Genomic DNA, 27,832 nt, shown 5'->3' on the forward strand with positions numbered 1-27,832 from the left:
ACTACCCTCCCCACAAAGCACTCCATGGCTCAGCACCACCCTACATCTCCTCCCTAGTCTCAGCCTACCACCCTACCTGTGCCCTCCGTTCTGCTAATGACCTGAGGTTAACATACCCAATGATCAGAACCTTCCACATCCGTCTCCACTGTGCCAATTCTTTGGAATGCACTACCCAGATTAATACGATTAATCCCCAATCCCCACAGTTTTAAGCATGCCTTAAATACACATTTGTTCAGACTGGCCTACCGCCTTAATGCATTAACCTAACTATCCCTGTGTTGCCCATTCAAAAATTTTACTACAACCAGGTTCTTTGTATCATGTTCTCCCATGCTTTATGCATTTAATCACCCTCTGTGTCTGTACTGTTGCATACTTAGGCTGATAACTGGTTCATGCAGCATTACATGAACACCTGATTTTTACACTATGGCTGGTCCAAACAACGAAAGCAATTGTTATCATCCACCTTTCGTGTCTCCCTTTTTCCTCATAGATTGTAAGCTTGCAAGCAGGGCCCTCATTCCTCTTGGTATCTGTTTTGATCTATGTGTTTATTGTTATGCTATAATGTCTATTGTCTGTACAAGTCCCCTCTAAAATGTAAAGTGCTGCGGAATATGTTGGCGCGATATAAATAAAATTATTATTATTATTATTATTTATAGCTCATGAGCCGACTGATGAATACTATCATCAGTGGCACCTGCTCTCACTGTTATCAAACAGGTGTAGGCTGATAGTAGTACTCTCTCATCAGCTGATGCCTGTGACCAGCGGTAAACTTTTTACTGCCGGTAACAGCTGCTGACTCACCCTGGCTTACCGCCGATCAGAGCCTGTGTTTGCCGCACTGTCATGCAGAAGACAACAGATGTTCAGGCCCCCAATTTATCTGAATGGTGTCTGAGTTCAGGTATTCGAAACTAACTTTTATTTTAGATCTTCGGCTGGATTCGGACATCAACGGGTTCACGCAGCACTATTTGTAACCAATAATCCACATTTTCGAGAGGCATTTTACATTATGGTATTCAAAAAAGGTGCTTCTGAACGGAAACTAAAGGTTTTCTGACAAATCTGTTAAGGTGTACTCATTTATGCTGAACACTGTATATATTTTATATAAAAAGATATCTACTGTACCATTTTTTTGTCAAAGCACCTAGCTAATTTCAAATACAAATATTGCCATTGTAGTATATTTAAAATATTGATTGTTATAGTAAAAAATTTTCCTAAATGAAATGTTTACATTGGAGTTGCTCTCTTTAGTTGAAGACTTTTGAATTAAGCTCCTCAGCTTTGAACTGTGAATTTGTCAGCTGTTTCTGTCAATGATTTGTAGGAAAAAAAATCAGGAATTTTGAATTTCTCTAAGGGTATGTTTCCACGTTCAGGAAACGCTGCGTTTTTGACGCTGCGTTTTTCCGCAGCGTCCAGATGTTACAGCATAGTGGAGGGGATTTCATGAAATCCGGACTCCACTATGCGTTAAAAAACGCATGCGTTTTTGCCGCGAAAACGCACATGCGGTGCGTTTTTTCAAAACGCAGCATGTTGCTACAATGAGCAAAACACGCAGGCACACCGCAGGTGACCTGCCAGAGACCTCAGGTGCAGTTTTGGTCAGGATTTTACCTGCATAAAATCCTGACCAAAGCCTGAAGCAAAACTGAACGTGGACACATACCCTAAAGATCTGGATGTGTATCACTGTCATACAGTTCAGTCCATATATATTTGGACAGAGACAACATTTTTCTAATTTTGGTTATAGACATTATCACAATGAATTTTAAACAAAACAATTCAGATGCAGTTGAAGTTCAGACTTTCAGCTTTCATTTGAGGGTATCCACATTAAAATTGGATGAAGGGTTTAGGAGTTGCAGTTCCTTAAAATGTGCCACCCTGTTGTTAATGGGACCAGAAGTAGTTGGACAGATTAAATAATTTTAAATAAAATGTTAATTTCCACTACTTGGTTGAAAACCCTTTGTTGGCAATAACTGCCTGAAGTGTTGAACTCATGGACATCACCAGACGCTGTGTTTCCTCCTTTTTGATGCTCTGCCAGGCCTTCACTGTGGTGGTTTTCAGTTGCTTAGTAAGATGGTTATCACCTGCGCTGAAGAACGTTAATCCTACAAAGGAGTGTGTGTACCGGATTAACACCTGTACTAGAGAGAGATTTCAATATAGGGAGTTGGGTGCAGAACCACTACTTGCTGAGAGGTCGTATTACTACATGCGGTAAGAATAACTGGGATTAATATCCTCCAATGCAAAAACAATTGTGTGTATGTAGCCGTGCACTTACTATTTGTACAGGCGACGATGCTCCGGAAAAGCAGGGTGTGTTAGTCCTCTCCAAAGATGATTAGGAAGTGGGTTCCGGTGTACAGGATCGCGTGGTTTCGGGGGTTCTTGCGGGAACGTTTTCCCCTAAAGGCTCTCCTGGCTGGGTGTTTGGAGCTGGAAAAGACCGCCAGCCTCTAGCGTGCCCCGGGCCGGAAGCGACGCCGAAGCAGTGGTGGAGTGCGGAGGGGGTGTGGCGGGCAGTGTGACGTCGCAACCAATGGTCGGGCGCGTATGGGACCAACCAATCCAATGCATTTTGAAGGATACGTTCCTTCGTCAGTGCCCTGTCCTATCTGAATATCTCAGAATTCATTCGGCTGCTTCTGTCCTATGTCACATCATCAATAAATACTAGTGACCCAGTACCACTGCAGCCATGCATGCCCAAGCCATCACACTGCCTCCTCCGTGGTGATGATGTGGTATGCTTTGGATCATGATCTGTACCACACCTTCGGCCTACTTTTCTCTTTTCATCATTCTGGGGCAGCATGGTGGCTCAGTGGATAGCACTGCAGCCTTGCAGCGCTGGGGTCCTGGGTTCTAATCCCACTTTGGACAACATCTGCAAGGAGTTTGTTCTCTCCGTGTTTGCGTGGGTTTCCTCTGGGTTCTCCGGTTTCCTCCCACATTCCAATGGCATACTGATAGGGAATTTAGATGGTGAGCCCCATTGGGGACAGTGATGATAATGTGTGTAAACTGTAAAGCGCTGCGGAATATGTTAGCGCTATATAAAAAATAAAAGATTATTATTCTGGTAGAGGTTGATCTTTGTTTCATCTGTCCAAAGAATGTTCTTCCAGAACCGTGCTGGCTTTTTTAGATGTTTTTTAGCAAAGTCCAGTCTAGCCTTTTTATTCTTGATGCTTATGAGTGGCTTGCACCGTGCAGTGAACCCTCTGTATTTATTTTCATGCAGTCTTCTCTTTATGGTAGATTTGGATATCGATATGCCTACCTCCTGGAGAGTGTTGTTCACTTGGTTGGCTGTTGTGAATGGGGTTTCTCTTCACAATGGAGATTATTCTGCGATTGTCCACCACTGTTGTCTTCCGTGGGCGCCCAGGTCTTTTTGCATTGATGAGTTCACCAGTGCTTTCTTTCTTTCTCAGGATGTACCAAACTGTAGATTTTGCCACTCCTGTAGCAATTTCTCGGATGGGTTTTTTCTGTTTTCGCAGCTTAACCCCTTAAGCCCGTATGACGTACTATCCCGTCGAGGTGGGGTGGGCCTTAATTCCCGGTGACGGGATAGTACGTCATACGCGATCGGCCGCGCTCACGGGGGGAGCGCGGCCGATCGCGGCCGGGTGTCGGCTGCATATCGCAGCTGACATCCAGCACTATGTGCCAGGAGCGGTCACGGACCGCCCCCGGCACATTAACCCCTGGCACACCGCGATCAAACATGATCGCGGTGTACCGGCGGTACAGGGAAGCATCGCGCAGGGAGGGGGCTCCCTGCGGGCTTCCCTGAGACGATCGGTACAAGGTGATGTACTCACCTTGTACCGAACGTCTTCTCCCTGCAGGCCCCGGATCCAAAATGGCCGAGGGGCTGTATCCGGGTCCTGCAGGGAGCACTTCCGGGTCGGAGCAGGCTGCAGATGAAAGCTGCAGCCTGCTCCGATGAAAGTATGATCGCAGATATGATAGAGTGCTGTGCACACTATCAGATCTGCGATCTGTGATGTCCCCCCCTGGGACAAAGTAAAAAAGTAAAAAAAAAAATTTCCACATGTGTAAAAAAAAAAAAAAAAAAATTCCTAAATAAATAATAATAAAAAAAAAAATATTATTCCCATAAATACATTTCTTTATCTAAAAAAAACAAACAAAAACAATAAAAGTACACATATTTAGTATCGCCGCGTCCGTAACGACCCAACCTATAAAACTGGCCCACTAGTTAACCCCTTCAGTAAACACCGTAAGAAAAAAAAAAAAAAAACGAGGCAAAAAACAACGCTTTATTACCATACCGCCGAACAAAAAGTGGAATAACACGCGATCAAAAAGACGGATATAAATAACCATGGTACCACTGAAAACGTCATCTTGTCCCGCAAAAAACGAGCCGCCATACAGCATCATCAGCAAAAAAATTAAAAAGTTATAGTCCTCAGAATAAAGCGATGCCAAAATAATTATTTTTTCTATAAAATAGTTTTTATCGTATAAAAGCGTCAAAACATAAAAAAATGATATAAATGAGGTATCGCTGTAATCGTACTGACCCGAAGAATAAAACTGCTTTATCAATTTTACCAAACGCGGAACGGTATAAACGCCTCCCCCAAAAGAAATTCATGAATAGCTGGTTTTTGGTCTTTCTGCCTCACAAAAATCGGAATAAAAAGCGATCAAAAACTGTCACGTGTCCGAAAATGTTACCAATAAAAACGTCAACTCGTCCCGCAAAAAACAAGACCTCACATGACTCTGTGGACCAAAATGTGGAAAAATTATAGGTCTCAAAATGTGGAGACGCAAAAACTTTTTTGCTATAAAAAGCGTCTTTTAGTCTGGTTTCACACTTGCGTTTTTATCTGCATGCGTTTTTTAAACAAAACGCATGTGTGAAAAAATGCATGTAAACGCGGTAAAACGCATGCGTTTTTATAGAAAAACACAAGAAAACAAGAAAAAAACAAAAAACCCTAACCCTACCCCTAACCCTACCCCTAACCTGAAATACGTGGCACTGAAATACGTGGCACTGAAATATACGTTTATATACGTATATACGTATATAAGTGCCACGATATTTCAGTGGCCACGTATATAAGTGCCACGTATTTCAGTGCCACGTATTTCAGTGCCACGTATTTCAGTGCCACGTATTTCAGTGCCACGTATTTCAGTGCCACGTATTTACGTGCCACGTATTTACGTGCCACGTATTTTTTCAGTGCCTGAAATACGTGGCACTGAAATTCGTGGCACTGAAATTCGTGGCACTGAAATATCGTGGCACTGAAATATCGTGGCACTGAAGTATTTACGTGCCACGTATTTTTCAGTGCCTGAAATACGTGGCACTGAAATACGTGGCACTGAAATACGTGGCACTGAAATATCGTGGCACTGAAATACGTGGCACTGAAATACGTGGCACTGAAATACGTGGCACTTAAATACGTGGCTCTTAAATACGTGGCACTTATATACGTGGCACTTATGACTGTCAGAAAATGTTCAGTAAACGGTTAGGGGTGAGGTTAGGGGTAGGGTTTCAGGTAGAATTGGGGAGCTTCCACTGTTCAGGCACATCAGGGGCTCTCCAAACGCGACATGGCGTCCAATCTCAATTCCAGCCAATTCTGCGTTGAAAAAGTAAAACAGTGCTCCTTCCCTTCCGAGCTCTCCCGTGCGTCCAAAAAGGGGTTTACCCCAACATATGGGGTATCAGCGTACTAGGGACAAATTGAACAACAACTTCTGGGGTCCAAGTTCTCTTGTTATCCTTGGGAAAATAAAAATTTGGGGGGCTAAAAATCATTTTTGTGGGAAAAAAAATATGTTTTATTTTCACGGCTCTGCGTTGTAAACTGTAGTGAAACACTTGGGGGTTCAAAGTTCTCACAACACATCTAGATAAGTTCCTTGGGAGGTCTACTTTCCAATATGGGGTCACTTGTGGGGGGTTTGTACTGTTTGGGTACATCAGGGGCTCTGCAAATGCAACGTGACGCCTGCAGACCAATCCATTTAAGTCTGCATTCCAAATGGCGCTCCTTCCCTTCCGAGCTCTGTCATGCGCCCAAACAGTGGTTCCCCCCCACATAGGGGGTATCAGCGTACTCAGGACAAATTGGACAACAACTTTTAGGGTCCAATTTATCCTGATACCCTTGTGAAAATACAAAACTGGGGGCTAAATTTCATTTTTGTGAAAAAAAAAAAAAATAATATTTTCACGGCTCTGCGTTATAAACTGTAGTGAAACACTTGGGGGTTCAAAGTTCTCACAACACATCTAGATAAGTTCCTTGGGGGGTCTAGTTTCCAATATGGGGTCACTTGTGGGGGGTTTGTACTGTTTGGGTACATCAGGGGCTCTGCAAATGCAACGTGACGCCTGCAGACCAATCCATTTAAGTCTGCATTCCAAATGGCGCTCCTTCACTTCCGAGCTCTGTCATGCGCCCAAACAGTGGTCCCCCCCCCACAAATGGGGTATCAGCGTACTCCAGACAAATTGGACAACAACTTTTGGGGTCCAATTTATCCTGATACCCTTGTGAAAATACAAAACTTGGGGGCTAAAAAATCATTTTTGTGAAAAAAAAAAAAAATTTTATTTTCACGGCTCTGCGTTATAAACTGTAGTGAAACACTTGGGGGTTCAAAGCTCTCAAAACACATCTAGATAAGTTCCTTAGGGGGTCTACTTTCCAAAATGGTGTCACTTGTGGGGGGGTTTAATGTTTAGGCACATCAGGGGCTCTCCAAACGCAACATGGCATCCCATCTTAATTCCAGTCAATTTTGCATTGAAAAGTAAAATAGCGCTTCTTCCCTTCTGAGCTCTGCTATGCACCCAAACAATGGTTTACACCCACATATTGGGTATCAGCGTACTCAGGACAAATTGTACAACAACTTTTGTGGTCTAATTTCTTCTCTTACCCTTGGGGAAATAAAAAAATGGGGGTGAAAAGATCATTTTTGTGAAAAAATATGATTTTTTATTTTTAGGCTCTGCATTATAAACTTCTGTGAAGCACTTGTTGGGTCAAAGTGCTCAACACACATCTAGATAAGTTCCTTAAGGGGTCTACTTTCCAAAATGGTGTCACTCGTGGGGGGTTTCAATGTTTAGGCACATTAGGGGCTCTCCAAACGCAACATGGCGTCCCATCTCAATTCCAGTCAATTTTGCATTGAAAAGTCAAATGGCGCTCCTTCCCTTCTGAGCTCTGCCCTGCGCCCAAACAATGGTTTACACCCACATATGGGGTATCAGTGTACTCAGGACAAATTGCACAACAATTTTTGGGGTCCAATTTCTTCTCTTACCCTTGGGAAAATAAAAAATTGGGGGTGAAAAGATCATTTTTGTGAAAAAATATGATTTTTTATTTTTACGGCTCTGCATTATAAACTTCTGTAAAGCACTTGTTGGGTCAAAGTGCTCACCACACATCTAGATAAGTTCCTTAGGGGGTCTACTTTCCAAAATGGTGTCACTTGTTAGGGGTTTCAATGTTTAGGCACATCAAGGGCTCTCTAAATGCAACATGGCGTCCCATCTCAATTCCAGTCAATTTTGCATTGAAAAGTCAAATGGCGCTCCTTCCCTTCCGAGCTCTGCCCTGCGCCCAAACAATGGTTTACACCCACATATGGGGTATCAGCGTACTCAGGACAAATTGCACAACAATTTTTGGGGTCCAATTTCTTCTCTCACCCTTGGGAAAATAAAAAATTGGGGGTGAAAAGATCATTTTTGTGAAAAAATATGATTTTTTATTTTTACGGCTTTGCATTATAAACTTCTGTAAAGCACTTGTTGGGTCAAAGTGCTCACCACACATCTAGATAAGTTCCTTAGGGGGTCTACTTTCCAAAATGGTGTCACTTGTTAGGGGTTTCAATGTTTAGGCACATCAGGGGCTCTCCAAATGCAACATGGCGTCCCATCTCAATTCCAGTCAATTTTGCATTGAAAAGTCAAATGGCGCTCCTTTGCTTCCAAGCTCTGCCATGTGCCCAAACTGTGGTTTACCCCCACATATGGGGTATCAGCGTACTCAGGACAAATTGTACAACAACTTTTGGGGTCTATTTTCTCCTGTTACCCTTGGTAAAATAAAACAAATTGGAGCTGAAATAAATTTTGTGTGAAAAAAAGTTAAATGTTCATTTTTATTTAAACATTCCAAAAATTCCTGTGAAACACCTGAAGGGTTAATAAACTTCTTGAAAGTGGTTTTGAGTACCTTGAGGGGTGCAGTTTTTAGAATGGTGTCACACTTGGGTATTTTCTATCATATAGACCCGTCAAAATGACTTCAAATGAGATGTGGTCCCTAAAAAAAAATGGTGTTGTAAAAATGAGAAATTGCTGGTCAACTTTTAACCCTTATAACTCCGTCACAAAAAAAAATTTTGGTTCCAAAATTGTGCTGATGTAAAGTAGACATGTGGAAAATGTTATTTATTAAGTATTTTGTGTGACATATGTCTGTGATTTAAGGGCATAAAAATTCAAAGTTGGAAAATTGCGAAATTTTCCAAATTTTCACCAAATATTCGTTTTTTTCACAAATAAACGCAAGTTATATCGAACAAATTTTACCACTAACATGAAGTACAATATGTCACGAGAAAACAATGTCAGAATCGCCAAGATCCGTTGAAGCGTTCCAGAGTTATAACCTCATAAAGGGACAGTGGTCAGAATTGTAAAAATTGGCCTGGTCATTAACGTGCAAACCACCCTCGGGGCTTAAGGGGTTAAGGATGGCTTGTTTCACCTGCATGGAGAGCTCCTTTGACCGCATGTTTACTTCACAGCAAAACCTTCCAAATGCAAGCACCACACCTCAAATCAACTCCAGGCCTTTTATCTGCTTAATTGAGAATGACATAACGAAGGTATTGCCCACACCTGTCCATGAAATAGCCTTGGAGTCAATTGACCAGTTACTTTTGGTCCCTTTAAAAACAGGGTGGCACATGTTAAGGAGCTGAAACTCCTAAACCCTTCATCCAATTTTAATGTGGATACCCTCAAAGGAAAGCTGAAAGTCTGAACTTCAACTGCATCATCTGAATTGTTTTGTTTAATATTCATGGTAATGTCTACAACCAAAATTACAAAAATGTTGTCTCTGTCCAAATATATATGGACATAACTGTACATTTTCTGCTATAACATTTGATTCCAAAAATAAACACATAGAGTATACCCTAGCACTCATTGTACTCAGAAATTAAAGACTAGCAGCAAGAGTATTATCCGATAATTCTAAACAGATCGACAGATCCATCATATCTATTACTAATGGTTTTAAATAAAAGACCTGTAGCACAAGTATAAAGAAAGCTTAAGGCTTCGTGCATACACCAGATTGTGGCTTTGTTTTGCATGGCTAATGGACACATAATAAGACTTTAACAGATGTGTTTCAACTTTTTAATTTATTTCTATATGAGTTTTACAAAAGATCATGTAATTCCCCGCAAATGTCGTATACATAGAGATCTTGTGCCGTAGAAAAATTTATTTTGTAGCAGAGAACGTGCATGAAGCCAGATGAAGACTATACAAAAGTGCACAGATGTTTCATACTAAGGCAGGAATCCACAAAAATTTTTGATCACTAGAGATAAGCCACCTCCCTAGTGTTCGGGTTCGGTTCGGTTCGACGAACACCATCGAACCCCATTGAAACCAAAGGCAGGCAAACACAAACACATACAAACACATGGAAAACACAGAGAACACACCTTAAAAGGTGTCCAAAAGCTGACAAACTGCTCAGAAGACACAACAAACACATGGAAAGGTCACAACTACATATAGTCATGTGAAAAGAAAAGAGGTGGAGGAGTAAAAGGAGGAGGAGACACAGATATAGGCATGCCTTCTAAAATCAAGAAAGGCTGGAGTAAAAATCTAAACTCACTCTACCAACACCCAGACGTCTTGACAAAAAAAATAAAAAAAAAATATCTTTAGGTAGAATGGCGATGGGTCCATTCAGAACATTTTCCTTAGAAGACGTAGTGGTACCCCCGTTGGGAGTTGTGCCAAAAAATGAACCCAATACATTCAGACTAATCCACCATTTGTCATATTCAAGGGGCAGGTCAGTAAACGACAACATCGACGCGGAACCTCCTAATGCCTCCTTTGACGAGGCAATCAGGTGGGTCAAGAAGTTGGTAAGGGGCACCCTAATGGCCAAAACAGACATTGAGGGGGCGTTCCGGTTACTACCTGTGCCGCCGAATAGTGTCCTCCCATTGGGCTGCTTCTGTGAAGGAGCATACTACATAGATTGCTGTTTGCCCATGGGGTGCTCCATATCCTGCTCACTATTTGAGGTGTTTAGTTGCTTCCTCGAATGTGTCGTCATGGACGTTTGTAAGGCGGCACATATTATCCATTACCTCGACGATTTCTTATGCCTGGGCCCAAAAGATTCGCCACAGTGTGAAAACACCCGGTAGTCCACCTGTGAGAAGGAGAGAGCTGGAGGGAGAGTGGACACCCCAGAGCCGAGGGGTTAGATTGCGAAAGAAAGAAGGCGGTGTAGCTTGCTTCATGGGTGGGGTACGCTGCTGAGTAGCACCAAATTCTACTAGGCCCAAAAGGATTTCCTAGGCCAGATGCCGTTAAAAAATAGTACTTAGGTAAACAGGTGGTGTAGCTTGCTTCATGTGTGGGCTACTGTGCTGAGTAGCACAAAATGCTATTAGGTACAAAACGATTTCCTGGGCTAGATGCAGTTAAAAATTAGTAATTAGATCAACAGGCGATGTAGCTTGCTTCATGGGTGGGGTACGCTGCTGAGTAGCACTAAATTCTACTAGGCACAAAAGGATTTCCAGGGCTAGATGCCATTACAAAATAGTAGTTAGGTAAACAGGCGGTGTAGCTTGCTTCATGGGTGAAGTACGTTGCTGAGTAGCACCAAATTCTACTAGGCCCAAAAGGATTTCCTGGGCTAGATGCCGTTACAAAATAGTACTTAGGTAAACAGGCGGTGTAGCTTGCTTCATGGGTGGGGTACGCTGCTGAGTAGCACTAAATTCTACTAGGCCCAAAAGGATTTCCCGGGCTAGATGCCGTTACAAAATAGTAGTTAGGTAAACAGGCGGTGTAGCTTGCTTCATGGGTGGGGTACACTGCTGAGTAGCACTAAATTCTACTAGGCCCAAAAGGATTTCCCGGGCTAGATGCCGTTACAAAATAGTAGTTAGGTAAACAGGTGGTGTAGCTTGCTTCATGGGTGGGGTACGCTGCTGAGTAGCATCAAATTCTACTAGGCCCAAAAGGATTTCCTGGGCCAGATGCCATTAAAAAATAGTAGTTAGGTAAACAGGCGGTGTAGCTTGCTTCATGGGTGGGGTACGCTGCTGAGTAGCACTAAATTCTACTAGGCCCAAAAGGATTTCCTGGGCCAGATGCTGTTAAAAATAGTACTTATGTAAACAGGTGGTGGGTGGCTGGTCTACTCTGCTGACTAGCAGACACTGAAGCTTTGGAGCAGATCTCTGAATCCCAGGCCATAGTATGAGTAAACAACTCTGCAGACGACCCCACCCACCTGGAATTGACGATGGCAACGCCATGTAAAACTCAGCAAGGGGACTAAATAAAAGAATCTCCATTTTTTTAAAAAATTCGGTCACAGACACCACTTAAGTGGCATCAATTTCGCCAGAGTTTTTTAAAACGGTTGGTGAGGTGATTTTCAAAAATCATCAAGCTTTTAGTCTCCCCAAGATGACACAGGGGTAGAAAAGTCCTTGCGGATCCAGGATTTGTTCATCTTGATGAACGTTAGTCTGTCTACATTGTCACTGGACAGCCGCATGCGCTTATCTGTCAGCACACCACCAGCAACGCTGAACACACGTTCAGAGAGAACGCTGGCTGCGGGGCACGACAAGATCTTCAAGGCGTGAGTGGCGAGCTCAGGTCATTTTTCAAGATTGGAAGCCCAAAATGAGCAAGGGTCCAGTTCCACAGTCATGGCATCGATGTTAACTTGGAGATACTCTTGTACCATCCTCTCTAGACGTTGGCTGTGCGTCAGACTTCTTCTCTCCTGTGGCCCTGCAAAAGATGGTCTAAAAAAATCTTGAAACGATTGGAAAAAATTGCTGTTACCACCAGATACGATGTTACTGTTACGGTTAGAGTGATGACTCGATAGTCCCACGGTTGGCAAGTTAGAACTCAGAGATTGACTACGTGCACCACTGGTGTTTTGTGGAAAAGCAGATGTTAGATTCTGTAACAGTCTCTGCTGATACTCCAGCATGCGTGAATCCCTTTCTATGGCAGGAATTATTTCGCCAAATTTGCATTTGTACCGGGGATCTAAGAGTGTGGCAACCCAGTAGTCAGCATTACTATGGATTCTGACAATTCGAGGGTTATGTTGCAGGTAGTGCAGCAAGAAGGCACTCATGTGTCTTGCACATCCAGGAGGACCAAGTCCTTGTTGTCTTGGTTGTGGCGAGGTGAGAATCATGCTTCCTTCGTCTGCCCTCTCCCCCCAACCTCGCACAACAGAAATTTGATCAAGGTCTCCCTCATCTCTTGAGTTTTCCATGCCCAGCGCCAGTTCGTCCTCCACTTCTTCCTCACCTCCTGCACCTTCCTCAACAGTTTGGCTGCTACCATGCGCCCTCAGTAATCCCTCTCCCCCAGCCTCCAATGCCAGCCGCCTTGGTGCTGCCAACCTTCTTGACCTTGGAGATGTGATCCCTTCCGTATATGACTCCTCCTGTTCCTCCTCCTCCTCCTCTTGTTCCACCACCTGACTCCAAACACTGTGTAAGGTGTGCTCCAGCATGTAAATCACCGGAATGGTCATGCTGATAATGGCATCGTCAGCACTAAACATCTTCGTTGCTATTTCAAAACTGTGCAGAAGGGTGCATAAGTCCCTGATCTGAGACCACTCCTGCAGCGTGATTTGCCCCACCTCTTGATCTCTGTGGCCCGGGCTATACGTCATAACGTATTGCACCAGGGCACGTCGGTGCTGCCACAGTCGCTGCAACATGTGCAGAGTTGTATTCCACCATGTGGGCATATCGCATTTCAGCGGGTGAACTGGCAGGCCTAACGACTTCTGTAGAGATGCCAGTCGTCGAGCTGTGGGATGCGAATGGTGGAAGTGAGCACACAGCGACCTTGCCCTCTGCAGAAGCCCATCTAGTACGGGATAGTGGGATAAAAATTGCTAGACAACCAGGTTCAAAACGTGATCCATACAAGGCACGTGTGTGACATTGCCCCGGCAAACGGCCGCACCCAGGTTTGCAGCATTGTCGCACACAGCCTTCCCTGGCTGCAGGTTGAGTGGAGACAACCATTGACGGAACTCAGTCTCCAGAGCTGACCACAACTCCTCAGCTGTGTGACACACATTTCCCAGACATTTCAATGTAAACACTGCCTGATGCCGTTGAGCCCTGGTGACAGCATAGTGAGGAGGTGTGCAGGATTCCTTCTGCGCAGTTACAACGCTGGTGGCATTTCCAGACAGGCTTTGGGTGCAGGTGGAAGACCAAGAGGAGGTTAAGGAGGCAGAAGCAGTGGAGGAACTTCTAGATGCAGAGGATCGATGAGCAACTCGTGGGGACGGCAAGACTTGGACAGCAGCCCCTTCTCCTGATGTCACCGAAGTTACCCAGTGCCCAGTCACCGACATGTAACGCCCCTGTCCATGTCTACTCGTCTAAGTGTCTGTGGTGAAATGCACCCTGTCACACACAGAGTTTCTCAAGGAAGCGGTGATGTTGTGTGTGACATGCTGGTGTAGCGCAGGCACAGCTTTCTTTGAGAAGTAGTGGCGACTGGGCATCTGGTACTGGGGCACTGCGACGGACATAAGGTCTTGAAAATGCTCTGTGTCCACCAGGCGGAAAGGCAGCATTTCTGTAGCCAACAGCTTGCAGATGGAGAAATTCAACCTCTTAGCTTTGTCATGGCTAGGAGGAAATGGTCTTTTACTTGTCCACATCTGAGGGACTGAGGGCTGGCTGCCGTGCTTAGACGGAGTTGAGTAGGGTGTCCCCGGCAAACTCCTAGTCTGTGAGGAAGGTGCAGGCGGAGATGTTATGTTGCCTTGATCAAAATGTGGTGTCGATGTCGGAGAGCGCTCAACACCAGCAGGTGTTTCCACTTGCAAATGTCCTGACGACCTGCCAATCACACTGGCTGTTGCAGGTAAAGAGGTGGAAGGTCTGCATCCAAAACCAAGTGTGACTGCTGTCCCCACAGTCACAGAGGATGAAGAGGACACGGATGCACTTGATGGAGCAGACGGTGGTTGACCCGGCCCACTAGGCTGCATTGTAGCACAGTGAGCTTCCCACTGCAACTTATGCCTCATATCCATGTGACGGTTCATGCATGAAGTACTCAAGCTAGTGATTTTTTGGCCTCTACTGAGATTTTGTTGACACATCTTACAGACAATATGAGTTGGTCATCCTTTGCGATGTCAAAAAATGCCCAGGCTATGCAAGGCTTAGAGCCCGTGCCACCTGAAGAGCCACCACGACTTCTGGTCTGAGGCACAGTTGGGGTTGAGAATGTAGTTGTTGACGTGCTTCCAGTACTCCATCTCTGTCCAGGAAGGCGCACCGTTACCTCATCATCAGACTCGTCACTAGCATCCTCCTCCACCTCCTCTGCTGACCTCATGGACTGGTGGACTGGGGGTTGACAGTAAGTGGGGTCTACAACCTCGTCATCATCATCCTGTGTGTTCTCACACCCGTCATCCTCAGAGCCAACCTCTTCCTGCCCCGACCGAAAGGTCAAGTTTTCGTTCCAATCAGGTATCTCAGTATCATCATTATCTTCCTCATTGTCTCCACCAACAGGAGTTACAGTTTGGGAACGAGGGTCTACACTATGCTCAGAACCTTCTTCACCTGGGCCTGGATCCGACTCACAAAGATTCTGGGCATCAGTGCAGAGTAGGGTTGAGCGAAACGGGTCGGCCATTTTCAGAAGTCGCCGACTTTTGGCAAAGTCGGGTTTCATGAAACCCGACCCGACCCCTGTGTGGGGTCGGCCATGAGGTCGGCGATCTTCTGAATCTGGTATCGGAATTCCGATACCGAGTTCCGATATGTTTGCGATATCGGAACTCGGTATCGGAATCCACATTTAAGTGTAAAATAAAGAATTAAAATAAAAAATATTGATATACTCACCTCTCCGACGCAGCCTGGACATCGCCGCTGGTAACCGGCATCTTCCGTTCCTAAGAATGGCGCTTGAAAGACCTTTCGAATGCTTCACGGCTTGTGATTGGTCGCGGCGGCCCACGTGACCGCTGAGCGACCAATCACAACAAGCCGTGACGTAATTCTCAGGTCCTAAATTCCTCATTCTAGGAATTTAGGCCATGAGAATTACGTCACGGCTTGTGATTGGTCGCTGAGCGGTCACGTGGGCCGCCGCGACCAATCACAAAGCCGTGACGTCATCTAAGGCCCTTCACGCGCTAATTCTTAAGAAGGAAGGCTGCCGGAAAGAAGCAGGGTGCGTCCCAGGGTGAGTATATACCTAATAGGAATATACTCACCCTCGGCTTCTTTCCGGCAGCCTTCCTTCTTAAGAATTAGCGCGTGAAGGGCCTTAGATGATGTCACGGCTTTGTGATTGGTCGCGGCGGCCCACGTGACCGCTCAGCGACCAATCACAAGCCGTGACGTAATTCTCATGGCCTAAATTCCTAGAATGAGGAATTTAGGACCTGAGAATTACATCACGGCTTGTTGTGATTGGTCGCTGAGCGGTCACATGGGCCGCCGCGACCAATCACAAGCCGTGAAGCATTCGAAAGGTCTTTCAAGCGCCATTCTTAGGAACGGAAGATGCCGGTTAGTACCAGGGCGCGTCAGAGGGTGAGTATATCAATATTTTTTATTTTAATTCTTTATTTTACACTTAAATATGGATCCCAGGGCCGGAAGGAGAGTTTCCTCTCCTTCAGACCCTGGGAACCATAGTATCCCATTGCACTGCATTGGGTTTCGCGTTTCGGCCGACCCCAACCCCGACTTTTTTATAGGATCGGCCGATTTCACTCGACCCGACTTTTGAGAATGTCGGGTTTCGTGAATCCCGACCCGATCCTATAAAAATAAAAGTCGCTCAACCCTAGTGCAGAGCATTTCCTCGTCTGGATTCACAGAAGCTCTGGAGCAGACCTCTGATTCTCTGTCTATAGTATGCGTAAACAGCTCTACAGACTCAACCATGTGTGTTACCCCATGCTCAGATGGGCAGCTGGAGACTTGGGAGCTGTGAGGAAGCAAGTGCGATTGGGGTGACAACTCTGAGGACTGAAGTAGTTGTGATGTTGAAGTTGACATGGAGGAGAGCCCACTTGAACGAGCACTTGATATCCGTTCAAGCACCTGCTGTTTTTGTGCCTCATCTGGAATTTTTGGCGATGCTTGTAGCGATGGTCGTAAGAAAGGGATCATATCAGATTGTCCACGAAAAGAAGTAGACATCTTACTTTGGCTGGAAGATGGTCTTTATTCTGCAGATGTTACTGTTGCTTTACCACCTACCCCCACGGACACAACCTTTTTTTCCCTTTCCAACACGCCTATTCCCCATTCCACCAGCAGCAGGACTTTTGGCACTCATTTTAGTGCTTAACTAATTGGCAACTCTGTATCTGTAGTTGTTGGCACAACAACCGATGGATGAAAACCGAGCAGAACTGAGTGGCCAAACTGTGGTACTAGGCCGAAAACTATTAACTGGATTAGATGCAGTGAAAATTGAGACATACAGGCGGTATAGTTTGGTTCACAGGCGGGCTACTCTGCTGACGTGCAGACACTGCTCCTAGGCCCAAAACTATTAACTGGATTTGAAGCAGTGAAAATAGAGATACACAGGCGGTGTAGTTAGTTTCACAGGCGGGCTACTCTGCTGATGTGCAGACACTGCTCCTAGGCCCAAAACCATTAATTGGATTAGATGCAGTAAAAATTGAGATACACAGGCGGTATAGTTTGTTTCACAGGCGGGCTACTCTGCTGACGTGCAGACACTGCTCCTAGGCCCAAAACTATTAACTGGATTAGATGCAGTGAAAATAGAGGTACACAGGTGGTGTAGTTAGTTTCACAGGCGAGCTACTCTGCTGACGTGCAGACACTGCTCCTAGGCCCCAAACTGGTAACTGGATTAGAAGCAGTGAAAATAGAGATACACAGGCGGTGTAGTTAGTTTCACAGGTGGGCTAGTCTGCTGACGTGCAGACACTGCTACTAAGCCCAAAACCCCAAAACGATTTACTGGGTTAGATGCAGTAAAAATTGAGATACACAGGCAGTGTAGCTAGCTTCACAGGCGGGCTACTCTGCTGACATGCAGACACTGCTACTAAGCCCAAAACCCAAAAACGATTTACTGGGTTAGATGCAGTAAAAATTGAGATACACGGGCGGTGTGGCTAGCTTCACAGGCGGGCTACTCTGCTGATGTGCAGACACTGCTACTAAGCCCAAAACCCCAAAACGATTTATTGGGTTAGATGCAGTAAAAATTGAGATACACAGGCGGTGTAGCTAGCTTCACAGGTGGGCTACTCAGATGACTATCAGACAATGCTACTAGCCCAAAAGGATTGGCTGAGCTAGATTACACCAAATGTGTGACTAACACTTGCACAGCACTGGCTCAGACCTGCCTGGCAAACAGTGCTATGAACTGCTGTAACCTACCCTGAAAAGGGCTGATATTACAACTAGCCTGACTCTTTCTGACTCCCTAAACCTATCTCTCAGAAAATTTGCTCCAAAAAAACACTCTTAGTCTGTATAGCGCCCACAGCAGCAGCGGTGCCGTCTAACACTAAGCTGCAGCAGTGAGGAAATGGTGGCGACGGGGCAAATGGCTGGTTCTTATAGGGCAAGGACATGTAACATTCACAGCCAATGACACATGCCCTTGCTTGTGTGCATTACATGCACATTGCTGTGTGTGTGTGCACTGCTGACAGGCTGAGAGACTGCACCGCCCCTCTGTAAATGCAGGAAAGAAAATACTATACACTGAAACAGTCTATTAACAATGATAAACAGTTTTAATGTGCAAATCAAGCTAGGCTTTTGGTGAACGAATAGTTATCGAACAGAAACTCGAACAGCCGAATTTTAAGCAAATTGTTCGGGTTCGTCAAACAACTCGAACACTGCTCAAAACAGCTCGAATTTGAAATTGGCGAACAGTTCGACTCGAACACCGCACATCTCTATGGCTCACTCTGTCATCTGACAGCATGGGAACCACAGCGCTCTGGCCGGTGGTAATACTGCCAATATGAGCTGCTGGTGTTTCTCGCGCTGTTATGCAGATGACAGCGTGGGAAACACCCAAACTTCAGAGTAATGAACCCGAACAGTAACAAGGACTTCCTGGATTCAGTGTTTGGGGTCCGTGCCCGAACAGTAGGTGTTCGTACGGACCCCGAACTTTACTGCTTGGGTTCGCCCATCACTAGCTACAAATTATTTTGCATGCCAAAAAAGGTAATTTTCCTAATAAATTTATTCAAGACCAATGAAAGTCTTATGAGCAAATCTAAAATTTAGATTACAAAATTCTAATTAACAAGAATTCAACCACAGAAAAGTCTAATTATTCATTAAACAGATGTTTAGCAGACAGTTGATTACAAGAGTGCATTACTTAACAAAGAAAACTCCTTCCTATTTCATGCTGTCAGCAATAGCACCACATGGAAGAGAAATGACACAAGGACTAAGCAAGAAAATAATTTCTTTACATATAAAAGGTGAAGGCTGCAAGAAAATTAGCAAAGCTTTACTTATCAGCCGGAATACTCTAGGAAAAGTGATACAAAAATTTAACAAAGATGGAACTGCAACCATTTCACAAAGACATCCAGGGCGATCACACACATTAACACTTAAATAGGAGTGTATACTAATGAGAAGGGTTGGATTAAATCGACATGCAGGTTCACTGCAGTTAGATAAAAAAGTTGAAAGTCAAATTGGGTGAGTGTTTCTCATGAGACAAAATGTTGCACATTGCAGAGCAATGGCATACATCAGTGTTGTCCACCAAGGAAGCCTCCGCTAAAGCCCATTTAAAAAAACTTGCCTACAATTTTCAAGGGCTGGAGTGATGAAATTAAAATAAATACTTTTGGAAATGACAGGTTTTAATACTGTATGGTGTCATAAAGTTGAGGAGTACAAAGAAAAATACACAGTGCCTACAGTGAAACATGGTGCTGGCAACATTATTATGTGGGACTGCATGAGTGCTGCTGATGTCAAGGAGCTACATATTTTATTGATGGTATCATTAGTTCACTGTTTATTGCTCTATATTGAATGAGAAGATGAAGTCATCACTCCGTGTTTTTGGTAAACTTGTACTTTTCCAATATGACAATGATCCAAACACATCTAAGGCCACTGGTGCATTTCTGAAGAAGAACAGGGGAAAAGTGATTTAATGGCCAAGTGTGTCTGTCTTGATCTGAAACCAATTAAACACCTATGGGGAATTCTGAAGAAACAAGTTGAGCATCACTCTCCATCCAGCATCCAAGTTCTACAAGATTTAGTTCTTAAAGAATGGAAAAAGATAGATGTTGCAATATGTTGCCAACTTGTTCATTCCATGACTAGAAGACTTGGTGTTCTTATAAATCATGGAGGTCATACAAAAAGCTAAATGTAGTAGCTTTTGATGTGGGGTGCAGAGGCATAGCTAGGACTTCGGTTCGGGGGGGTGAAACGTCTCAGTGGGCCCCTAACCAGGTAACCTTGATAACAACTGGGTGACACACCCTAATAGTGTATGTAGAAGAACCTCAACAAATGACCACGCTGAAAATAATCTCTATATAAAGACCAACATTGATATTAGAAGCCATATGGTCAGTGGTAGATACTAGTCCTAGGAGATTACAGCACAGTTATAGATGGTGACTTACAGAGGACATTCTTTCTGATGGGATTGTTCACTTTTCCCATCTTTTCCATCTGGCCCAGACCAACATGAAAACTTCTTCCAGCCAGGACTTGGCTGCAGAAATTACAACAAAGACACATTTCATGTCTCATATTTTCAGCACTGTCCCCAATGGGACTATTCCCAACCCGCACAAACGCCTCATCCTGCTGATTTCCCAATACTGAGCCGCTGCTGCCGTATGTGTCCCTACTACTGCACCAACTGTGTGGTTCTCTGTGCCCTCTAAATTCTAAAACAACCCTCCAGAAAATAGTAATGCAAGTGTGGCTGGGTGGCAGAGCAGGAAGATCGATTCTCAGAGCACAGGGCCCGGGACAGCTGCCCACTCTGCCCCCGTAGCTACGTTACTGGTGGGGTGTATTCATTTCTTATTAACTAATTTGAGCAAAACTGAAGATTTTGTAATGAAAGTGATATTAACTTTACTTTCATGTTATGGGTTAAAAAAAACAGACATTGCATATTTCCTTTTGACTAGAACTAACATAACAGCCTCAGTTACTGACGGACTGGTGATGACTGCCACAATCAGGGTTGTGTTGAGTCTACTGTACTCAAAACCAGGAGAGCGGCTATGTATGATTAATGTCCTAGCAATCACACAATCAATGGAGGCAGTGGCAGTGTGTCTTCTATTTCTGAACCTTCACCAGAACTAGCAGAAGGCATTGACTAAATGTAACATAGGGGCATTGAAAGTGGCTATATTTTGTGTGGTGTGCAATCGGCAGGTAGCGTGTACTTGTCCAGTTCAATAAAATAGGTTATATACACAATGCTTTCAAATCTGTGCAGGAGTTTGTGATCTCCAATGCAGAAATGAGGGCCTCCAGATAAACCCTTTAGTTTAGGTTATATGTTCCTATGAGCATATTTGGCTGTTATCGTAAGTCATATTGCAAGACTCGTTAAATGGTTAATTGTGACCATTGGTGGCGCTATAGAGTTCAAGTCCTCTTTCTCTCTGCAGAGGCAATTTGCATATGTTCCTATGAACACTATCTGCAATACAACGTACTTTGGTGTCTATGTAGATGTAGTATAATAATGCCTACTTTGATTGCTATATCTCTGATTTAAAAAAAGTTATTTTTGCTACATTTAATCTCATTACGTGATTTCCAATCTAAATCCGTATGAGACATGAGGCAAGTGAGGAGCCATGCCTGTGCATAGCCAGATTTCATTTACTGGTGCTATGTAGTCTGTGTGAAGCACGGTAATCCTGGCTAATAAAGACACTTTGTTGGTTTCAGAAAGCCATAAGGATCAGAAAAACAACAGCTTGGCTGAAGGAGAGACATATTGATGTTGATTGCTATGTTCTGTTTTGTGAGCTATTCAACTAACGCTGTCAGACAATATGGACAGAATAAAAGTGTAACCATCATGCACAGCTATTAGTGATGAGCGAGTGTGCTCGTTACTCTAGTTTTCCGAGCATGTTCGGGTGTTCTCCGAGTATCTTGGATGTGCTCGTAGATTATGTTTGTGTCCCCGCAGCTGCATGATTTGTGGCTGCTAGACAGCCTGAATATATGTGAGGATTCCCTAACAAACAGGTAATCCCTGCATGTGTTCAGGCTGTCTAACAGCTGCAAGATACTCGGAGAACACCTGAGCATGCTCGGAAAACTCGAGTAACGAGCACACTCGCTCAAAACTAACAGCTATCAATACTTGAGACACATACTCTATATACAGTACATAGGGCCCTATTCATGAATAATGTCGATCTTGATGAGGGGGCATGGTGGAGTCAGATGCTCCTGATTCATCATGAGGTGCACGACTCTTCATGAACATCGAGCGTCTGGCAAGTGGCTAAGTTGGGAGAAACTGGGATTAAAATGGCAAACGTTGCAAAATTTTGCAATTTTTCAACGTTTTTACGCTAGAATTCTGTCTTGAAAGCTTTGATGAATCGATACCATAGAGTATGTTACCAAAAGTATAAGAACAACCAAATAGAGCAAATGTTTCATACTGAAGCACTAATTGAATTTATACACAGCATCTACTGGATAATGTGATGGGGGAGGCATTAACCCGCTAAGCACCGAGCGATTTTTCATTTTTGTTCTTTTGCTTTTTTGTTCCTTTCTTCCTTGAGCCATAAACTTTTTAACTTTCTGTCGACATAGTTGTATGGAGACTTGAATTTTTTTCTTTATTTTGCAAGACAAGTTGTAGTTTTGAATCACATCATTACTTTTACCATACAATGTACTGAAAAATGTGCGAAAATTTCCAACAGTGAAGAAAATAAATACAATTACAAGATTGTTTCCAGGCTTTTATTTTTACGATGTTCATTGTGTTGTAAAAATGACCAGGCAGCATGGTTCTCCTGACCAGTATGATTATGGCGATATCAACATTGCATAGTTTTTCTTTATTTTATTTAAATTGTAAAAATAAAAATAGAACTTTCTAAAAAAAAAAATGGTTTAAGTCATTATTTTCTGTGACCTGCAAGTTTTTTCAGTGGACAAAACTGTATTTGGGTTGCATTCAATATGTTAATTGCTTTTATTAGCATTTTTGGAGAATTGCGGCAACTGAAAAACATAAATTCTGGCATTTTGATTTTCACTTCTGCACTCACTGTATGGGGAAAACATTTATACATATTTTTAGTTATGAGAATTATGCATATGCAGCGCCCCCACGGTCGCAGGGCCGAGGGGTACCCGGTACCGGGTCTCTGAGTCTCTGTTCTGGAGTTGTCACGGTGGCTAGACCCGGTCCGTGACCCTGCTGAGGGGCGTACAATGAAGGTGGAGGTATGGAATGTCGTTATGGTGCGGTGACGTGCCGGTCGCGGTAAATAACGAGGACACCAGGTTGCAGTCTCTTTACCTCTTTACTGAAGGCTTCTGGATCCTCAGTCCGGAATACGGTTAGCCAGGCTGCGCAAGTCCGGCTGGTCCGATGGCACCTCCAGAGTTCCCTTTACAGGTGGAAATCTGTGCCTACCTTCTAGCGCTTGTGTGTTGCGGTCCTCCCCTGCTGTGCTTACGGGATAGTCCCCACAACTGTTGTGTCTGTTTCTCGTGTTCCCTCACAACTGGATTCTGATGTTCTTCTTCGTCCCCCAGATGATATGGCTAGGACGCACCCGTATGACGGGTAGGCTCGGAGCTCTTCCTGGACCCTAGGATCGCCCTTCTCCTAGTGTGCCCCCCATGTCTTCATAGGTGATTGGTGTGAGACAGCCCGCCTATAGCTGACTGTCCTGCCGTAGGTTTGAAGTATTGCTTGGAGCCTGATACTTCCTCGGCGTTCCGGCCACCGGCTACGCGCCTCAGTAGGATGTTGCCTCGATCTTACACCACGACTCCCACTGGTATTACTCCTTGTTGCGTTGATCTCGTTTCTCACTCAGCACAATATACCTCGCTTCTTGTCCTTTCTTAGGGTACCGCCTCTATATCGTGCAGGCGCGGTCCCGTAACGTTCTCTCTGTTCGCTAGGCCTCTGTCAGGATCCCACCCCTGACAGGGACCCCTCTGAATCTTCCCCTACAACACCCTCTGCCACAAGGTGTTGCCTGGTTCCAACCCAGTCAGCTTTCTGATCTAACTTCCTATCCAACCCCCAGTTTTACCAGACTGTGAGGAGTGGCCTAATGCATAGTGCCCTTAGCTCCCCCTGGAGGCCAGACTGTGAAATGTATTGGTGTCTGTGATACCTGGTCAGATGAACTCCTTCAGTGCCATCAGACGTACCATAGCCCCCCTTAGTGGCAGAGCAACAGTACTGCAACGACCAGGACTCTGGGGCGCTGCACTCCCCCCCGGTTAAATCCAGTACTCCTGGACTGGGAAGAAAACAACAATACATGTCAGCAAAAAGACATACAATTTTTGAAATGCAATAACAAGTAAACTTTAACAGAGCTTCCCTTTATGGGAGGTGAGGACACTTGAACATTACAAACATGGTTAAATATTTAAGTAACATACTATAAATAACTTCTTTTACCCAACCGGGTATTCTACTTAGTGCAAATTTCTGAACAATAATTTAACATTGCCTTTAAGGACGTACACGCTGAATCCACTAAAGACCTTCTTATAAAACATTATAAGGCTAATCAACTTTTCTGCATTCTCCTTCTTTACATCTGCAGGACCGCCTGTCCTATCCGCTCCAGGCCTACTGCCTCTCCTTTCTGTTACAGGACCGCCCCTTTCCGCCCGGGCCTACTGCCTTTCTACTACTATACACGGTATAGAACTTATCATCCATCTTTCAGTTCAGGATTACTGAGCCATCTCTGTATGGCTCCTAGGAGGACTCACTGACTAACCCCGTACGGGTTCACTTTCTGTCCTCATTCTTCTATCAACATCATTAAACATTTCTCACAATCAACTAGTTAGCTACATTTAACTTCTTCTTTCAAGACATTATTGCCATTTAACCATCTTAAGGCAACACTGTTCATAAGTGCAATATGTGAACATCCCCTTTAAGAGGGGACCAAGTCTCTATGAGATAGTGCAACTTCTCAAGCTGCAAGTCTGTTCGCAGTAAGGACTCCGGTGCTGGTTCCAAGACCAGTGTCTTCGCAAAGAGTCCTTTCCTTGTGTAAAACCAGTAGAGGGCACCTTTAAGAAGGTGCAAACTATTTACAATGAGTTTGTAATCATGCAATGTTCATGATCCAGCAGTTCTTTCAACAATGATAAAACGGGAAACAAAAACAAAAGCAGCAAAAGGGATCCCGGGTAAACGAAGGGATCCCTTTAAGAGTTAACCCTAGCCGGGTTTAAAGCAGCAAAAAGCAGGGAAATAAGCAGTTAACTATTTACATATCCATGGCATCGAGGTTTACTCTCGCTCTGGCGGCCGTAGCTCCGCATAGACCTCGCCCGGCAAGATGATCGGCGAGATCGGGGCCTTTAAGAAATGCTCCATACCCGGGGCCTGATCCCAGGGTGTAAGGCGCTGGAGTCTATAGGTCCCAGGGAGAGGGGGTGCCGCGACGGGGCCTATCAGCAGGTCCTCTGCTGGCGGGGCAGGGTCGTTCTTCATACCTGCTTCAGATGCGGTCCCGCCGGTGCCGATCTGCTCTGTCTCCGCTGGGATCTGGAGCGCTGGTTGCAGGGCCTTGCGCTGCAGCGTTGTCATCTCCGTTTGCAGCATCTCGCTTTCCGGCAGGGCCTTGCTTTCTGGCTTCGGAGCGCTGGAACTTCTTTCCTGCTCCGGACCAGACGAGGCTGCCGACAGACGTCTGGTGAGGCTCCCGATGAAGGTCTTCTTCCACCGGGCCTCAGTGCTCAGCTGCGTCCGCCGGAGTTGGTCGCTGAGCTCATCCACTCTGGCCTGCAGGAAGTCAATATCAGCGGTGGAGGCCTGGTTGCGGTGCCCCTCCGGGTAGCTGGGGGAGTCCTCTGCTCCTACCCCACGCTCCAGCTCCGGGTGGCTGGCCATGGCGTCCTCCATGTCGCTGACTTCTTCTTCCTCGTCCTTTTTCCGCTCTCTCCTTTGTGGGCGGTTTCGCTTTCTTTGCCCTCCATTAAGGATTAGGAGGTGGATCTCGGCTGCTGATGGACACGTCCTCAAGGGACAGAAATACTTAGACTGAGCGGCCATTGTCTTTCGTGCTCTTCAGCATGTTTACGCCCACTTCCACGCCCTTCTTCTTCTCCTGCGCTCTCCTTAGCGCTGTAATGGCGGCGGTTTTGGCGGGAACTTTTGGCGGCAAGTGGCAATACACAGTCTTTGCAATAAGTCACAGTCCAAGAACGATAAATCGCAGTTCCAAGGCACACATGACCTGATTCTTCAGGCTTAAGTAGATCCTGTTCGTGACGCCAAGTTTGCAGCGCCCCCACGGTCGCAGGGCCGAGGGGTACCCGGTACCGGGTCTCTGAGTCTCTGTTCTGGAGTTGTCACGGTGGCTAGACCCGATCCGTGACCCTGCTGAGGGGCGTACAATGAAGGTGGAGGTATGGAATGTCGTTATGGTGCGGTGACGTGCCGGTCGCGGTAAATAACGAGGACACCAGGTAGCCAGTTTCCTACTCCACACTGATGAGGGGCAAAAACCCCGAAACAGCTGTTTGTGGATGGATACCATGCTTGGCATAGGTGGTCTTCCTTTATTGGATATTCTCCTTTATTGGATGCTGCCCTTCCCGTGGTTGTTCCTTCCCGGAGAAAGGCCTGGCTATTCATTGCTTGCGTTGAGAAACACGTGATGGTGTCTCCGCAGCTTACTTTACATGCGTTTGCATATTTCCCATAAGGGATGGGGGCAGTGTTCTGGATCACTGCGTTGAGAAACACGTGATGGTGTCTCCGCAGTGTTGGATGTTTGGTCTCCCCGAGGTCATTCATCTGTTCCTTCATATCTGTTCTGGAGTTGTCACGGTGGCTAGACCCGATCCGTGACCCTGCTGAGGGGCGTACAATGAAGGTGGAGGTATGGAATGTCGTTATGGTGCGGTGACGTGCCGGTCGCGGTAAATAACGAGGACACCAGGTTGCAGTCTCTTTACCTCTTTACTGAAGGCTTCTGGATCCTCAGTCCGGAATACGGTTAGCCAGGCTGTGCAAGTCCGGCCGGTCCGATGGCACCTCCAGAGTTCCCTTTACAGGTGGAAATTTGTGCCTACCTTCTAGCGCTTGTGTGTTGCGGTCCTCCCCTGCTGTGCTTATGGGATAGTCCCCACAACTGTTGTGTCTGTTTCTCGTGTTCCCTCACAACTGGATTCTGATGTTCTTCTTCGTCCCCCAGATGATATGGCTAGGATGCACCCGTATGACGGGTAGGCTCGGAGCTCTTCCTGGACCCTAGGGTCGCCCTTCTCCTAGTGTGCCCCCCATGTCTTCATAGGTGATTGGTGTGAGACAGCCCGCCTATAGCTGACTGTCCTGCCGTAGGTTTGAAGTATTGCTTGGAGCCTGATACTTCCTCGGCGTTCCGGCCACCGGCTACGCGCCTCAGTAGGATGTTGCCTCGATCTTACAGCATGACTCCCACTGGTATTACTCCTTGTTGCGTTGATCTCGTTTCTCACTCAGCACAATATACCTCGCTTCTTGTCCTTTCTTAGGGTACCGCCGCTATATCGTGCAGGCGCGGTCCCGTAACGTTCTCTCTGTTCGCTAGGCCTCTGTCAGGATCCCACCCCTGACAGGGACCCCTCTGAATCTTCCCCTACAACACCCTCTGCCACAAGGTGTTGCCTGGTTCCAACCCAGTCAGCTTTCTGATCTAACTTCCTATCCAACCCCCAGTTTTACCAGACTGTGAGGAGTGGCCTAATGCATAGTGCCCTTAGCTCCCCCTGGAGGCCAGACTGTGAAATATATTGGTGTCTGTGATACCTGGTCAGATGAACTCCTTCAGTGCCATCAGACGTACCATAGCCCCCCTTAGTGGCGGAGCAACAGTACTGCAACGACCAGGACTCTGGGGCGCTGCACATACAGTATTTTAAAATGCATTTTTTTATTTTTTGCATTTCACTATTTACATTAGTTGAAATAGGACGTGATGTCAAATGGTATATTTTGATATTTTTTATTGTTTTTAAATATTTTATTGTTTTCATTTGTCCCTATGGAGTGTATTGTGACTTAGATATTCTCCTTTGAAGCCCAGTGATTGGCTGCGCTTCATTAGAGAACTTGTGGCAAACATGGGGGCTGTCAGAAAGTCCTCGGCTGCCATGGGAACAGATCATAGAATCA

Source organism: Ranitomeya variabilis, chromosome 2 (genome assembly GCF_051348905.1).
Source record: "Ranitomeya variabilis isolate aRanVar5 chromosome 2, aRanVar5.hap1, whole genome shotgun sequence".
NCBI lineage: Eukaryota > Metazoa > Chordata > Amphibia > Anura > Dendrobatidae > Ranitomeya > Ranitomeya variabilis.